This window comes from Balaenoptera acutorostrata, chromosome 10 (assembly GCF_949987535.1).
Source record: "Balaenoptera acutorostrata chromosome 10, mBalAcu1.1, whole genome shotgun sequence".
In the NCBI taxonomy this organism is placed as follows: domain Eukaryota; kingdom Metazoa; phylum Chordata; class Mammalia; order Artiodactyla; family Balaenopteridae; genus Balaenoptera; species Balaenoptera acutorostrata.
The window spans coordinates 31,634,440-31,652,720 of NC_080073.1; the positions used below are offsets into that span (position 1 = coordinate 31,634,440).

An 18,281-nucleotide genomic window follows, 5' to 3' on the forward strand; every position below is an offset into this window, starting at 1 on the left:
ACGATGGGGTGGGACCCAAGTTTGTAAGTGGCAAGTCCATTAATGAATATTTTCCTGTTATAACGTCTGCTTCCCCGCTAAAACCTGGAAACTATGGGGAATCTGTTACTAGATAGGCTGATAATCTGACCCTCTGGTGACTGTACCTGAACTGGCTTTGTGTTTTTCTCCACTGCCCCATTTTCTGTCGACCTGGACGATACCCTCTATCTATCCCCATCCCCTAACAAATCTTTCTGGCAGAACTAAGAGTTATCTCCTTCAGTCCCCCAGCCATTAGCAACCTCGGCTTCATTCTCCACACCTACAAGTATTTATGACCTGCATCTTTTACCATAATACTCACGAAAACACTGGCTGTACCCTCCACTAGGCTGCAAGCTCCTTGAAGACAAGTCTTACTACATCTCTGCATCTGCCATGGTACTTTAGCATACACGTGCCTTGCCCTTGTGTGACAGGGAAGAGTTAAATGGGACCCCACGTTGGATCTGCTTCTTTGACTTTAAACTTTGCTTTTCGTGGCTTTTGTTATTATACTCATATCTAATGGCCTGCCTCAGGGAACCCTGCCCACCTGTCAACGGCTGCAAGAAAAAAAGAAACTAACACATCCCCTCACGGAGGCTGGTCCTTCCAAGAGATGGTTCTGCAAGACCGATGGCCCTTTTACTTTACTTCCTCTCCGCCTCTCCCTCTCTATTCTGCCTTATTACTTTACTTCCTTACCACCTCCCCCTCTCTGATTCTATAAAAGAAACTGGCATCCAAATCCAGATAAGATGGTTTATCAGAGACACTAGTCTGCGATCTTCTCGGTCAGCCAGCTTTCCGAATAAAGTCGTCTTCCTTGCCTCAACACCTCGTCTCCGATTCACTGGCCTCTTGTGCAGCGAGCAGAGCTAGCTTGGACTCGGTAACACTTGGTGAGCACTTGGTATAAATACCAAGTGAAAGCATGAAAGCCATGAATCAGCAGGGCGGCCCCAGCAGCGCCACCGCAGGCCATTCCTTCACTTTGTTCATTACTGCCACCGAGAAAATGAACATTCCTCATCAGAGCAGTGTAGCTTTAGCGGCTCCAGTTCAGATGGGAAGGTGAGACCCAGAGAGGTTAAGCCAGGTGCCCAATGGCACACAGCTCTTCTCTCCTCTGCTCCTACTCCACTGGTGGCTCACAGTGGCCCTCAGCATGACATGGAAGGCCCCCCCGCCCCACCTTTCCCTGAATGATCTGCAATCCCGACGCCTTACGCTCCTTCACACCCGCACAGCTTTGGCACAAATGCTCCCCTCTCCCTAGCACGCCCCTGCCTGGTGAGCTCTGGCTCATCCTTCAAGTCTTGGCTATGAAAACATTACCCCATCTGTAAATGCTCCTCTGAGGGTTCAGCTGCGCAGTTCCATAACCTGGGTTCAATTCTCTGCTCTGTCACTGATCCGTGTGTGACCTTGGCAAGTCACTGAACCTCTTAGAGCCTCGGTGTGGGGACAAAATGAGATGATGCATGGGGACTGCTCACAGCACAGCCGGGAAGAGCTGGCCTGCCTTCCTAGGCGGAGCTAGAAAGCCCGGCCACTGAAACCGAGCAGGACCCTATGGCGCTGTCCTAGGCACAAAAGCCCTTCTGTGTCCTCCATTTCTTGTTTGTAGGCTTCATTCAGCCTCCTTGACCTTCCCTGAGTTCCAAAGGGAAGATTCAAACAGTTGCTAATCAGGGAAGAGAGGGAATGCAGAAACAGAGGAGCCGTCAGAATGGTGCAGCCTTGGGGCAGGGTCCTGGTTCCTCCTCAGGGAATATACATCACAGTATCTTTGACCTCTTCTGCAGAAACTAAGTCCCCCACCCAGGTGGAAGATGGTAACTTCAGGATGAGCGCAAGATTCCTGGAGCACCACCCTGTTACCTCACCACCAACCAATCAGAAGAAACTCACAACCTGCAGCCTGCACCCCAAATTTGACTTTAAAACGGTCTCCCCCAAAACCATCAGGGAGTTTGGGGTTTTTGAGCATGAGTCACCTGTTCTCCTTGCTTGGCCCTGCAATAAACTTTCTCTGCTCCAAACTCTGACGTTTTGGTTTGTTTGGCCTTTCTGTGTGTCGGGCACACGAACTTGTGTTCAGAAACACCACACCTCCATCACCCTGCACTGCCACCGTGCCCAGGTCTGTTCAGATGCCTGCTATCTTTATATTCCCAGAGTGTAACCCATAGCTCAGTTCCCAAACTTTATCACATATAAGGCTTGAATCCTATTCCATATAATCTTTTTTTTTTTTTTTTGGCGGGGTTGGGGGGGTGCTGTACCACGCAGCATGTGGAACTTCCCCGACCAGGGATAGAACCCGCGCCCCCTGCAGTGGAAGTGCAGAGTCTTAACCACTGGACCGCCAGGGAAGTCCAAGCTTGAATCCTATTCTGGGTATATCACAGATCAAACACCCAATACCAACAGCCAAAAGCCACAGCTTAAACCACCTAGGAGAAAGGCTGCTGTCACTTTGGGTAATTACTTCACAAGAAGAGGATCTCAACCTGCAGCAGTGTAAGTAAGAACCTGCCCACACCTTCAGCAGGAGCTACAGCTTCCCTGAATCAGCAGCTTCCCTGGTACAGCCCCAAAGGCATCCAACCACGGGCAGCAACACCCTACACAGCTTCTGGGATTGAAAAACCTGAAATATGATCAAGAGGGTTTCTGAGGGTTCCGTTTAGGAGGATATCTTGATCTCTATCTTTCTTTCATTCATTCATTCATTCATTTATTTATTTATGGCTGCGTTGGGTCTTCGTTGCTGCGCGCTGGCCTTCTCTAGCTGCAGAGAGCGGGGGCTACTCTTCCTTGCGGTGTGCGGCTTCTCATTGCGGTGGCTTCTCTTGCTGTGGAGCCCGGGCTCTAGGCACGCGGGCTTCAGCAGTTGTGGCACACGGGCTCTGTAGCTGTGGCGCACGGGCTTAGTTGCTCCACGGCATGTGGGATCTTCCCAGACCAGGGCTCGAACCCGTGTCCCCTGCATTGGCAGGCAGATTCTTAACCACTGCGCCACCAGGGAAGCCCCCTTGACCTCTTCTGAAGAGGCAACTACATCCAAGGTCAGGGAGGACTTTGGTTTGCAAAAATTATGTCTTTGGGGCCGGATTAATTCTTTGTTGTGAGGGGCTTTCCTATGCATTTCCTATGCATTGTGAGGGTAATTAGCAGTATCCCCAGCATCTGTCCACTGGAGAGAGGCCCCCAAGTTGTGACAAGCAAAAATGTCTCCAGATGCTGCCAAATGCTCCCTAGGGGGAAAGCTGCCCTCAGTGGAGACCACTTCTACAGGAAGTGAGCCCACTCGACTCCAACCTTTATTACTGTAGTTAATCAGGAGCATTTTTAGCCACTCACCAAATCTACCTTGAAACATTTTCTTCCAGTGCTCAGGAATTTTTTTTTTTTTTTTAAGGGAACAGTCTAGAAGGCAGTTGTTCTCTTGAAGGCAGTGGTTCTCAACCCGGTCTGCACAACAGAATCCCCCAGGGAGCTTTAAGAAAAATACAGATTCCTGGGATTCCAGGGACCACCCTCGGAGATTCAGATTCAGCTGCCCTGGGGCAGAGTCCAGGCATAGGTATTTTTTAACCTTCTCTAGGTTCTAACATGCAGCCAAGAGATGCACTGCCCAGAGACATTTCATCTGATTCCACCCTCTCTCCCATCCTTTGAATCCGGCAGTGTTAAAAGCCAGTGAGCCATTCAGCCAAAATGAGGCTAAGGGGATCTATTAACATCCTCATTCTTGACAGTAAAACATTCTCTGCACACTCCATTTCTTGGCCTGCAGATGACTTGCCAGAAAGAAGGGAACTTAACCCCATAATCAAGTGGCTTTCCCATGGCCTTATAGATATAAACAGTGCTATCCCATAGGACTTTCTGTGAAGACAGAAATGTTCTCTATTTGCTCTGCCTAATACGGTAGCTGCTGGCCACATGGCACATGAGCACTTGAAATGTGGCTAGTGTGACCGAGAACAGAATTTTTAATTTTATTTAATTTGAATTAATTTTAATTTAAATAGCCACATGTGGCTAAAGGTCACTGTAACGGATAGTACAATAAGTGTTTATATCCCTACAGGGTCACAGAAATAAAGAAAAGTCCTAAAGTCTGCTAAATTCCATAGAACTGTGAAACCTACAAAACCTTATGTCTTAAAATATCTAAACTCAACAGTCCTTAAATTATCAAATGGGATCCTAATGTATTCCAACAAAGAATCAATTTAGGAGAAATTTTAAAATAAAAAATTTTTTTTCAACTTGCATAACTAGCTTCCCAGCATATTCCAAACACAGCTTTGAGGGGGGCATTCCTGGCCCTCTTCTTTTGAACACTCATCATTGTAATAATTGATCTAGTCATCAGAATAACCAGGAGCTGGAAAAGAACACGACACAGGAAAGTTGATTTCCACTCTTAGCAGTTCACTAGAGTACTAGGATAAAACACTCTTGCTTTCCTTCCCTCCAAACCCAGATAACTTTTGCATGGAACCTCTTGTACCCAAGATAGGCCTGAACCAACACACACTGCAAACCAAGGTCATCTCTAAGAGCAAGTTTTTTTCTCCTATCATTGTTTCATAATCACTTACAATTGAACAAACCGCATTCACACATTCATTCCAGGTGCGCAGATCCTCACAGAACTAGAAGTTCATAAATTTTTAAAAAGCTAAAAAATAGAAAGGCAATTCTATCTCATTGTAAAGGCAATGGATGGTTTGGAGTTGAAGAAACTCTCACTGGCCTTTCTGAGTACAAAAAATATTTATCTCAAAAAAAAAAAATTGTAAATCGACTATACTCCTATAAAAACTAAAAGAGGGCTTCCCTGGTGGTGCAGTGGTTAAGAATCCGCCTGCCAATGCAGGGGACACAGGTTCGAGCCCTGGTCTGGGAAGATCCCACATGCCACGGAGCAACTAAGCCCCTGCGCCACAACTACTGAGCCTGCGCTCTAGAGCCTGCGAGCCACAACTACTGAGCCCACGTGCCACAACTACTGAAGCCCGCGCGCCTAGAGCCCGTGCTCCGCAATAAGAGAAGCCACCGCAATGAGAAGCCCACGCACCGCAACAGAGTAGCCCCTGCTCGCCCCAACTAGAGAAAGCTCGTGTGCAGCAACGAAGACCCAATGCAGCCAAAAATAAATAAATAAAAAATAAATTAAAGTACAGAATCTTTAAAAAATAATAATAATAAATTAAAAGAAAAAAAAATGTTTACCTCTCCTTGGCCGGAACGCCCTTGACCCACCTCTAAGCAGCGTCAGTATGAGCCATTTAATAATGAGTTAATAATTCTCCAGTAATTCAAAGTGGTGCTCACTCTTCATAATAGCTGGTACTTACTGAGTGCTTACCACATGCTGGGCCCTGTGCTTTATTTTATCTAAATCTCACCACTGCCTTCTGAAGCAGGTACTATTACCAGAAGCTGAGGCTCAGAGTTTAGGTAACTGGCCCATGGCCACACAGCTACCAAGTGGTAGAAATGGAATTTGGACCCAAGTCTCTCTGATTTTCTGGTGGGAATCCTTTGGGTTATAAACAAAAACAAACATGTAATTATAACATTCGGTACCACACTGAGCCATTCTCTCTTTGATCAGCTGCAGCTCAATGAAGGGAGTTTGGGGTAGCAGGGTTCAGAAATCCTGAGCTTATCCTTACTTCAGAAACCACCCCATCCCCCATGGACCTCTTTGTCTGTCCTGGGGCTTCACCAGGCAGGTGGAAGAGGAGTCTTGGGGAACACTCGTGATCCTGCCAGCACAACTGCACCCAAGAGGACAAGACAGATGCGTGCTGCAGAACTTTCCAAACGCCGTCATGGGAGTAGAAGGTAGTAGGATCCCAGCTATGGGATCCCAAGGGAGAAAGAAACAAATTTTAGTTGGGGGCAGGGGAGAAATCAGGGGAGTGTTCTTGGAGGGGACAGATGAGCTAGACCCTAAGGGGTAGGTAATATTTTGTTAAATCAAAAACAAATGGAGACCAGCCTTAAAACTTCCCTGAGCAGATGAGACCAGTTTAGTCATACAAACAAAGCTTAATTTATTTTGCAAGACTAACTTGACCTGGGTCATTTCTTGCTTATGTCCCTAAAAATCATAAGCAAAACCTTAACTGCTTCCCAAGGTTGATATGAGGTAACTATTAACCAATTCCCTGTTATTTAAGAAAATTCTAATACTATAACCAACCACTGTAAAGAATAAACCGTCACTGCTTTCTCCCTATGTAAGCTGCTTTATAATAATATATCCCTGACCCTCACTCCATTGTTTTGGTTTGAGTGCTCCGGGTTCTGTCTTTTTGGTGTGTGCACAATAAATTACTACTTTGGTGATTCAGCGGTTTTACTTCTGTTATTTCTGAACTTTTGACAATTTAGACATTAGAGATTCCATGAAGGGCATTCCCAGAGGTGGGAACAGCCTAAGCAAAGGCAGCAGCAGGAAGAATGTGTGTTCACTAGCCTGGGCTAAAGCAAAGGAAGCAGAGAAGGAAAGGGGAGGTCACAATGCAGAGGGGGAGGGGGCAGGGTCTCCAGGGGCCTAGGCTGAAAGGCTGAGGCAGCATCAGAGAACCCAGGAAGTACCCAAGTAACCATCCCAGGACCTGTTTTGCACCCTGGTCCTGGCATTGTCAGGCTGTGTGGCCTCAAGCAAGTCCCTTCTCCTCTCTGGGCATCAGTATCCTAGAGGAGGCTACCAAGGATCTCTTGCTGGTCTGAAAACCTAATTTTAGAAAAATAAACTGATGGTAGGAACACAGGTTATTAATTTCTCTAATTTCTAACTTCCTATATTTTAAAAATATTGTTGATAAGAATTTATTAGTAACAATAAAATAAGTCTAGTGGTTCAGAATGGGGGCTTTGAGGTCAGACTCACTGTGTGTCCTGGGAGGGAACCATCTCTGAACCCCTCACCTTCCTCCTCTAAGAAATGGGCACAGTGGTGGCACCTACCTCATGGGGCTGTTGGGAGGAATAAGGCAGGTAAGTTTTTTTAAGGTGCTTAGGAAAGGGCCTGGCACCCTGTATTTGCTTATTGTATGTCAGCTATCATTACTAATAAACTATTTTTAACTCCCAGCCAGGTGGAGTCAGCCATTAGGGATTTCTGAGCCTGCGAGAGGTGAGACAAATGCTCGCCTCTGGTCTCAGAAGGGACCTTTTGTTACTTAACCAGCCAGGCCCGGGGGCACAAAAAAGGACTCATACATTGGCCTTGGATGCACAGCCTTTTCACCCTCTGGCAACCTCTTCCTCCCTCCCTCCCTCACTCTGTCAACTTGGCCTCCTCCACTCCTCTGCGGGTTCAGGGGTGCAAACCCGCACGTGCTCTGCCCTGCAGCTGGCGTTACACAATCCGCATTTCCAAGACTGCCAAGAAGCCCTTGTAGGAGTGGGCTGGGGATGCCGCGGTTGTCGGCCGGCCGGCTCAGGGTTGTCAGGGTGTTTGGACCAGTATCCTGACTCGCCAGTTGTGGGGAGGAGAGGGCGCAAGGGCAAGGGAATTGGGGCAGGCTGGGAAAAGGGGAGCTGAAAGGCTGCTGGAGGTCGATTTTGGCTGGGAGAGGTCTTGAGGGGTGCACATGTCTGGGGGCAGGACGGGGGCAGGCGACTGCGGCTGGGAAGGCAGCCGAGCAGCAGCCCTTCCCCAGAAAGTGGGAGAAACGGGGGTGCAGGAGCCTCCAAACCACCCAGGCAATCGGGTGGGGAGCGCACACGGGTTGATGATGGCGCAAGCAGCGGGGAGGCCAAATAGAAAGAGGTTGCAGGTCCCCGACCCATCCTCACCTTGTCCGCGGCCTTAGGAAAGCAGGCACCCCGGGCCCGGGAAGTAGGGGGACCACGGATTCGGGAATGTCAAACCTATCCAGGCACCGGAAGGAAGCGCGCAGGGGCTGATGCCAGGGGGGGGGAACGGAGTAAAAAGGGAGGTGCAGGTTCCCGACTCTTCATCACCTCGTGCCGCTTGGAGCGAGGCCAGGCAGCCCGCACTCGGTAAGTGGAGGGTAGGTCACGGGGCCATTGGAGGAGCCCCCGGATACTCCCTCCTAGACGTGCACACCCCCACCGCGCCTCAGCCCGCCCCACCCCGCCCCACCAGCGCTCACCTCACCTGACCTCAGCAGCCTGGGACCAGCCGCACTATCTAGACGCCTGTCCTCGGCCCCGGGCCCCTGCTCAGGTCCAGCAGCAACGCCCGCGCCCGCGCCGCTCTCAGCTCCGGGGCCGGCTCGGCCGGGAGCCTTAAAGGCGCTGCGTGAGGGCCTACGTCCTCCGACAGAAAAGCCGGCTCCGCCCGCGCCCGGCCCCCAGCGCTGCTCCCCGGCTGTCGCGTTCTGTCTTGGGGGCTCAGGGGCGAGAACCACCAGCTCCCCGGCGCCCCCGGTTTATAGCGTTAAGCCCGGAGTGTAAAGTTAGTGTTCCGCACAACCCGACCCCAGCAACCCGTCTCCAGGCATCCAATAGCGCCTATTGTTTTCACGCCGCGGAGCCAGGGGCGAGGGTGGGGGAAGAGAAGAACCCAAACACCCCAGCCCCGCCCCGAAGGCGCTCACTTGTGGCCTGGGGGAGGGATCGGAACCCAGAGGGCCACACACAGTTTCACAGTGCGACGCCAGAATTCGTCGCGGCATTATTTCATTTACTGAGCACCTATTGTGTGCCTAGCGCTGCTGGGCACCGCACCCGGCAGTAACTCAGGCTGGATCTCTGACCCCGAAGGGCTCGGAGAGACAGATAGGTTCTCGGGCAAGCAAAGTAACCCTACCTTATATGGGTTATCTCATTTGATCCTATGAGGTGGACATTGTGCTTGGCTTCCTGTTTCAGAATTCTGAGGAGGGGCTTGCCCTGTAAAGGACAGAACTGGGAATTCCAACCCTGGATCGTCTAGCTCCAAAGCTCTTGGGGGCAAAAATGGCCATCTTGTAAGGCTTTCAGCCACCACTGGTTAAATGCCCGCTCTGGCCATTTCTTCATTTTAAGGACAACTAAACCTCACTAGGCCAAAAAAATAGGGAGGGGAGCATAAAAGTTATCACCCATTAAAAGTCAAATACCGTTTTCTGTCTAACTTATCTGCCACAATGCCTAGGTTTTTGAACATCTGGCCTCAGTTTACCACTCCAGCCTCATTTCCCAGCACTCCAAGGGCGCCTGGGCTGAACTCTACCACCTCGGCCTTTGCCAAGAGCTCTCATCCTTTCCTACTTGGCCTGGCTACTCCTTCCTCTCTCTTTTCCATACCTCAATTCAAATGTCACTTCCTCCAGGAAGCCTTCCTTAAGTTCCCTTTGGACCCACACTGTATTGTGGGCTTCTTCCACCAAAGTACTTATTCATTCATTTAACTAATATTTACTGAGCACTTACTATGTGCTGAGCACTGTGGGGGGGGGGGGGCTGCGGCAGAGGTGTCTTCCTCCTGCACTGAATCCCTGGCTTGTCTGCTTCTCACTCCAGACCTAGGTGGGACCAGTACCCAGCAGGACTCTCTTGTCCATTTAAATCCACCACAAAGGCAGCCTCGGGCCTGCCAAGCCCTCCAGACTGGCAAAGCCTGGCTGACTTGGGCAGGTCTTGGGTTTTAAGGATGGGACGTGGATGAGAAGCCCCAGAGATGTGGCAAAGGTGAATCTCTGAGGCCACTGGTGACCACCCTGTAAAATCTGCTTCTGTCAGGGCTGCTGGAATCCATCCAGAGTTTGGGACAATCTCCCTGGCTGGAGCTGGAGCATCTTCTTCTAAGATGTTGGCCACCTCATCATTCAGACTTCAAGAGCTTCATTTGACTTGCTTCATGGACTTGTTCTCAGAGCTTTGGGGACAATTTATTCATCAAGGCCATGTTACCTTCTCTGGCCTTAACTCTCCTCAAACTAGCAGTCCTTCAACACCCCCAGAGCAGGCCCAGAGAGGCAGCAGGGACTAAGACTGACCTTTAGTCCTCACTTACCACTTATTAGCAATCTCAGGCTCAGGGAGCATTCACCAAACAGCTGTTGAGGGGGTGAATGAATAAATAAGGGAATGAAATGCATGGATGACTTCCTGGAAGGCCCCATGCTGGAAGCCATCAATAAGCTTTACCTGGTGTATTGGAACACTGGAAAACACCTGTCTTTTACATTTAATTTCTTTTCCTCTCCAAAACCTTAAAAATGGGTAATTCATCTTTTCTTCTAATTCATAGTTTGTGGCCCCAGAGGCCTCCTAGGGTCTGGAGTTTCTAAATCCAGAGAGGTTTTTTTCTTTTTCCCCCAGAGTTTTTTATTTAGATACACTGAGCTCCAGGTGGGAGTCACCTTCCCTGTGACTCCTCTCCACCTGGTGACTGACAGGAGAGAAGCCTTAATTAGCTTCTATTTCACAGTGAAGCTCAGAAGGCAGGAGGAGAGGAGGGGGCTCACCTGTGGTCCCACCTCAAGTCAGCAATGCTGCATTCACTGTCTCTGAGGAATGAGCGGTGGGTGGGAGGCCAGGGAGGAGTCCCAGGGGCAATCCACATTCCTAATGGCACTGTCAGTCATTTTAAGTATAAACTCCTTATTACCTGACAGATCTCACCCCAGCATTAGGAAAGAGTTTGGAAACCTCTCCTCTGCCAGCTGGTGCAGCAAAGGGCCCCAGACTTCACCCTGCCCCACAGTCTATGGACACCTCCTGGACTCAGCAGCATGCCAGTCAGAACTGAGTGGTGCCAATGGTCACCACTGCTTAATGCACACTTATTACTGATCGGGCACTGGACATCACCTCACTTAGTCCTCACAATAACCCTGTGAGATGTGCTAACCCACTTTACAGATGGGAGCACTGAGGGGTTAACTGACTCACTCAAGATCCCATAGCCAGTGGTGGGGCAAGCAGTCAAAGAAGTTCATTCATTCATTCATTCATTCATCGAATATTACCAAGGACCTACTACATTCCAGGTACACTCTGGGTGAACACATCTTGCCCCAAAGGACTTAGAGTCTTTTAATAATAAGAATATATTAGTAACTATTCAATCAAGGATCACACACAAGCTCTGATGGCATTATAAGTAACAATAAGTACAAAGGCCAAGTACAAACGCAACAAGGCTGAGACTTAAATGCTATAGTATATGGAGGGGCTTCCCTGGTGGCACAGTGGTTAAGAATCCGCCTGCCAATGCGGGAGACACGGGTTCGAGCCCTGGTCCAGGAAGATCCCACATGCCACGGAGCAACTAAGCCCGTGTGCCACAACTACTGAGCCCGCGTGCCACAACTACTGAAGCCTGTGCGCCTAGAGCCCATGCTCCGCAACAAGAGAAGCCACCGCAGTGAGAAGCCTGTGCACCACAACAAAGAGTAGCCCCCACTCACTGCAACTTGAGAAAAGCCCACGTGCAACAACGAAGACCCAATGCAGCCAAAAATAAATAAATATTTTAAAAAGTCAATAGTATACGGAAATATACATAGGAGAAAAATGATAAATACATGATACCACATGTACACAGATGCCAGCTGGGCAGCATCCCTGGGCCTATGAGCCATTTGCACAATCCGTTCTCCAAAAATTTACTGCATGGCAATTCTGAGCCAACCACTGAGCCCCCTGCCCAATAGGCTATTCAGATGTCACCACCTTGAAGCAGCCTTCCCTGATTACCTATGCAAAATTAACTGTTCTGGGGCTTCCCTGGTGGCGCAGTGGTTAAGAATCCGCCTGCCAATGCAGGGGACACAGGTTCGAGCCCTGGTCCAGGAAGATCCCACATGCCACGGAGCAACTAAGCCCGTGTGCCACAACTACTGAGCCCGCGTGCCACAACTACTGAAGCCTGTGCGCCTAGAGCCCATGCTCCGCAACAAGAGAAGCCACCGCAGTGAGAAGCCTGTGCACCACAACAAAGAGTAGCCCCCACTCACTGCAACTTGAGAAAAGCCCACGTGCAACAACGAAGACCCAATGCAGCCAAAAATAAATAAATATTTTAAAAAGTCAATAGTATACGGAAATATACATAGGAGAAAAATGATAAATACATGATACCACATGTACACAGATGCCAGCTGGGCAGCATCCCTGGGCCTATGAGCCCTTTGCACAATCCGTTCTCCAAAAATTTACTGCATGGCAATTCTGAGCCAACCACTGAGCCCCCTGCCCAATAGGCTATTCAGATGTCAGCACCTTGAAGCAGCCTTCCCTGATTACCTATGCAAAATTAACTGTTCTGGGGCTTCCCTGGTGGCGCAGTGGTTAAGAATCCGCCTGCCAATGCAGGGGACACAGGTTCGAGCCCTGGTCCAGGAAGATCCCACATGCCATGGAGCAACTAAGCCCGTGTGCCACAACTACTGAGCCTGCACTCTAAAGCCCACGAGCCTCAACTACTGAGCCTGCGTGCCACAACTACGGAAGTCTGCACACCTAGAGCCAGAGCTCCACCACAAGAGAAGCCACCGCGATGAGAAGCCCACGCACCACAAGGAAGAGTAGCCCATGCTCGCCCATGAAGACCCAGTGCAGCCAAAAATACATAAATAAAATAAATAAATTTATTTTAAAAACCACACTATTAAAAAAAAAAATTAACTGTTCCATCATCCATACCCTTGTAGCACATTGTACATGAAGCTATATTTACTCATTTCAGTGACTCTTGACTCCACTGAGTTGTGAACTCCTTTTCCACCTCCATCTCCCCAGGGGCCAACATGATGAGTGTCACAGAGCAGGCAAATATTAGCTACCATGTGTTGAGCTCTTCCTGTGTGTCTCACTTCGTGCTCAGTGCTTTACATATATTATCTCAATGAATCATCCCGACAACCCTATGAAGTGGGTACTATTATTAGCCCCATTTGACAGATGAGGAAACTGAGTCTCAAAGAGGTTAAGCTACCCAAGATCACGCAGCTGATACTGCCAGAATCCAAACCAAGCTGTGTGTGAACACAAAATCTATGTTCTAACCACTAAGATGCCTACTGCCATAACTAGTAATGGAATTAGTTATGAAAGGTATGGCAAAGCTCACCTTGCAGCTTATATCTACAAATCTATGAAATACTAACATTTTTAGGCAAAAAAGCATCTTCTTTACAAAAAATTCAAAATATTGCTTATACATTTATTTGTGAATTAAATAATTGTCAAGCCTCTGTTTATGCATAGGATCAAGTTGTGGGAGATACATTTTGACTCTAGTCTAAATTACAGGATGAATTATTACACACCCCCAAAACAGAACATCAAAGCAAGAGTCAAGAAATAAAAATATATCATGAGACAACAAGTCAACATATGTCAAAATGTAGCATATGATCATGGAAACAAGGACTCAATAATGAGGAGGCTCTAAAACGACAGTCCTTACACTATTGATTCATTTGTTGAAAATGCCGGTTGAGCACAGGCCTAGGTCAGAGAAGGTCCTGGATGGGAAGGAAGGGGAAGCCTTTGAGAGAGCAATGTGACTGCTGCAGGGGAGCAAAATTTGCCACCTCAAAATATGTCTCTTTGGCATGAGGATTAATTTAGGCTCCTTACTTTTAAGAAACAGAAGACTCAGGAAATCTTTCTTTTTACCTCTCCCTTAGCTGCCTAAACAATTTAGATAAAGGGGCTGTTCCCAGGATAGAGTTATCATCAGACATATCTTCAAAGAATATGGAGTAGGCATGGTGGGGGAAACCCCGGCAGGGCCTAGAGGGCAGAGTTCACTCTGTGTCCACTGTCTCTGCCTGGCCCAGCAAACACTTATTTATCAAACATTAGCTTTTCTTTTTTTTTTTTTTTAAATGAAAGCTTCTTTATTTATTTATTTTATTTATTTTTGGCTGCGTTGGGTCTTCGTTTCTGTGTGAGGGCTTTCTCTAGTTGCGGCAAGCGGGGGCCACTCTTCATCGCGGTGCGCAGGCCTCTCACTATCGTGGCCTCTCTTGTTGCGGAGCACAGGCTCCAGACGCGCAGGCTCAGTAGTTGTGGCTCACGGGCCTAATCGCTCCGCGGCATGTGGGATCTTCCCAGACCAGACCAGGGCTCGAACCGGTGTCCCCTGCATTGGCAGGCAGACTCTCAACCACAGCGCCACCAGGGAAGCCCAAACATTTGCTTTTCCATCTTCGTGACTTGCCTTCTCCCCTGTAAAGTCCCAAACCACTACCCTCAAACATCCTTTTTTGTCTTTAGCCAAAGATGATATTTAAGGTGAGGGTTTGGGCCATGTTGGCAAGTTACTCAGTTCTCCTGGGTCTCTCCCTTATATACACATTATTAAACTTTTGTTTGATTTTCGTCTGTTAATGTGTCTCATGTCAGTTTAATTCTTAGACCAGCCAAAAGAACTTACAAGGGTAGAGGAAATTTTCTTCTTCCCCAACACTGTACAAGTATTTTCCAAGCACCTGTGTATAAGTTAGAAGATAATGGAAATTTTCCAAAAGATTAACCTGAACTTTTAACAAGCAGCAAGAGAGACTAATACTCAGAATGGTTGAGACTGGAATGCCAAAGACAGAAAAAGTTTAATTTAAATTCAGATTTGGATCAAGAAGATGAATTTAAAAAAGGAACTGAGCATATGTAACGCTAACAGATGGCAAAGGGAAAGCAAAACCACCAAGTTCCTGTTTACTTCATCTTCATCACACAGAAAGAGCTTCCATTTGGTCAGGTTAGAACATCACGAAGAGGGAAACCAAGTCCAGAATAGGAAGAATAGACATGGAAAGAACACCCAACAACAAAAAAATTAGTCCCAGTTACCAGATCAAAAGAAATTATTGCCCAGGGAACCAAAAGGATATTTGAGTATGACCTCAGAGACGCAATCAGTGATCTTCGGCAAGTCATGCCACAAGACTCTAATTAGAGTTAGGGTCCCACCTCAAATAGGGAGAAAGATTGATATAGGAATCTAGAGACCAAGAGGGATGGTGTTGATTTCTAGCAAAGTTCTGAGCATGATTATTAAACCGAAACAAAAGAGGTAACTACCAAGAGCTCACATGGGTTCAGCATGCATAATCACTCCAAAGGAGGGATTGTTCAACAGTTACTAGCATAAGTAGATCTGAAGACTGCTGTAGGAACTGTATACAGACTGTAGTAGGCTTTGGACAAAACATTTTATTACCTGTTCATGGGCAAGACGAAGCAATCTAGACTGTATAACATCACAGCTCAGTGGATTCGTAGAAGGTTAAACAACAGTGGCCCAACTTTCTTTAATCTGACAGTATCAGACTGGAAGCAATTTTCTAATGGAAATTCTCCAATTCTATGTCCATGACATTAAAAAAAAAAAGAATTTAGATAAACAGAGATCTGAACTTGTCATCAAATTTTAAATCAAACAAAGCTGGGAAGAAAATCAGGGTTCAAAATTGTTTCAATAATTTGGAATATGCCAAAAACATGGTGAAATTTAACAGTCCCATCTTTAGGCTTTTAAAATTCAAATGGTATCTCAGAATACAGTAGACCAGATATTCTGAAACACCCTTCTTCTCAAAACACCTCTATATTGGATAAATAGACTTTGTCATGGGTTGCTTGGCTGAAAGTGTGTTAAAATAAGAGTAGGGGGCAGTGAGCAGTAAATAAATGTGAAATGCATGGTCGTCCCAAGACCAGATATGTATAGCAGACCCATAAACAATATTGGGAGACTAAGCCTTCAGCTCTACGTTGAAGAAGCTGCACGTGAGAGTCCCATATTTATCAGGACCCTCAAATGGCTAGAGCAGCCTCAGGTGGGTAGCGTTCCTTCACTCCAAGCACAAATAAGGATGCTCTCCATAAGAGAGCACCCAGTATTCTCATAGATCATGATTAACCAAATATGGTGATTTGGAAGACATATCTGAGGAAATTACTCAGACATATTAGCACAGAGTGATATGATATGAAAAACAGGAAAAAAGATATGGAATATGCGGGATAGACTGAGAAGTTCTAAAAATCCATTTAATCAACATCAAAGAAGAAGGAAGGAGAGGCCAAATTTGAAGGAGTAATGGCTGAGAATTTCCAGAGCAGAAAAAAGACATGACTCCATAGATGTAGGGAGCATAACGTATAAAGCAGGATAAACAATAGGAAATCCACACCAAGAAACATTGTAGTGAAACCGCAGAACACGAAAAACAAAAGATCTCAAAAGCAGCTAGATATTAAAACAACATTACTCACAAAAGAAGGAATCAGATAGTTAGCAGATTTCTCAATGGCAACATTGGAAGCTAAAGGATAGTAGAATAATATCTTCAAAGACCTGAGAATTGGATACTCACCATCTTAAGAGGGACTTCCCTGGTGGTCCAGTGGTTAAGATGCCATGCTTCCACTGCAGGGGGTGTGGGTTCAATCCCTGGTCAGAGACGATCCCACAGGCTGTGGGGTGCAGAAGAAATTAGTCTGAGAGAAGTTTTTCATCTTGAAAACCTGGAACTCTATACCCCTAAACAATAATTCCCTATTTCCCCCTTACCTCCACCACTGGTAGCCAACATTTTACTTTCTGTCTCTATGAATGTGACTACTTTAGATACCTCCAATAAGTAAAACATATAATGTTTGTCAAAAAGAAGCAGATTCCTGGTTTTAAAAATAATTTAGATATGATCATGGTATTGTGTTTTGATATGTTTGCTATGTTATTATTGTTCTTTTCATTTATGTATATCTTTGAGAGGTAAATACTGAAATAATTAAGGATGAAAAAGAAAAATTAGTCTGAGAATATACTCCAGGATGAGTGTGGGCTTGTAGAGGTGATTCTACTGGTTCGAGAACAGTCTCAGTCCCTACGTACCTCTCACAGTGTGGGCATCTTGCCAGACTTTGAGATCTTGCTGTGTAAAGACTCATGTTGTCTTTGTAATAACAGATCCTAAATACAAGCCAAATATTAAAAAGAAAAAAAAAAAAGAATGAGGGTGAAATACGGATTAAAACAAAGTGATTTTACAACTGGAAGACTTGACTAACTGAACTTCTAAGATATACTTCAGAAAGAAGAAGCATGACTCAAGACCTGAAATGAAAACAGGAATAGTGAGTGAAGAAATTGGTAAATATGGTGAATCTAAACAAAACTGTCAGTAGAAAACAATCATGGTGACAATAATAATATAAAATTTATAGGTTTAATACAAGGTCAGAACTAAAATGCTGGGAACAATAAATCAGAAAAGAGGTGATTGGAGTTAAAGTGTCCTAATGCCTTTGCATTTGTGTGAGAAGTGAATTAGTATAATAACTTTGGCCTTTGTTAAATATGTGTGGTAAAAAGTCAATGGTATTCACTAAAATAATACAAATAAGACACATATATATGTACGTACAAACATACATGCATATGTATCTTTCGAACCAATAGAAGGAGGGAAATGACATAAGCCAATAAAAAAACAAACACCAATCAACCCAAAAGAAGTATATAAAAAAGTGACACTTTCCCCCCCAAAAAAGATAGTAAAAATAAGTCTGGATATACTATCACAATAAATGTAAATTAGCTAAACGCCTCAGTTAAAAATCAGAAGTTGTCAAACTGAATGTTAAAAAATCTGAGGCACTGTTTCAAGAGGTACTCCCAAAACACAGGAATCTGGAAAGGTTGAAAGTAAAAGTATGGAAAATTATATACCTGACAAATACTATCTGAAAGAAAGCTAGTGTAGCTAAATTAATATTAGATAACATAGACGAACAAAAAATATTATTAAGGATGGAGAGGATCACTGCATAATGATAAAGAGTTCAATTCATCAGCAAAATGTAAGTTCTAAACTATAGAAAACGTATCTTATAATTACTAAAGATATTGATGAAATCTTTAATCAAAGGAAAACTTTAAGTCCAGAAACATTAAGAAAGTTTAGAAGCACATCTAAACTTTCAAGGAATAGATCATTCTACTCTCTCATAGGTTCCTCCGGAAAATAGAAAGAAAGGACATATTCCCAACTCACTCTACAATGCCAATGTAAATTCTGTACCAAAATAATCAGACCAATATTACTCATACATAACTCAAAAACAAAGAAGTAAAAATCCTAAGTAAAATGTTAGTAAATTGAGTCCAGCAATATATAAAAAGGTTGATACTTCATAACCAAGATAGGAAAAATATTCTTGTAGTTAACCTCATCAATATATTAAAGAAAAACTATAATATCATCTAAATAGTTGCAAAATTTTAAAATAAAATTCAACAGTCC

At 45.7% G+C, this 18,281-nt stretch overlaps 1 protein-coding gene across 4 annotated transcripts in view; it reads right to left on the reverse strand.

Moving 5' to 3' along the window:
• Positions 1 to 8,540, reverse strand: part of ABHD6 (abhydrolase domain containing 6, acylglycerol lipase) — a 51,249-nt gene extending 42,709 nt beyond the window's left edge. Inside the window, exon 1 of one of the 4 annotated variants that reach the window (XM_028169147.2) lies at positions 8,191 to 8,540. The gene's annotated coding sequence lies outside the window, so the exon portion shown is untranslated. Of the gene's footprint in view, positions 1 to 7,860; positions 7,996 to 8,180 lie in introns of those variants that run through there. The other 3 variants (XM_057555650.1, XM_007192329.3, XM_028169146.2) reach the window with 3 other exon arrangements.
• Positions 8,541 to 18,281: the final 9,741 nt, after the last annotated feature.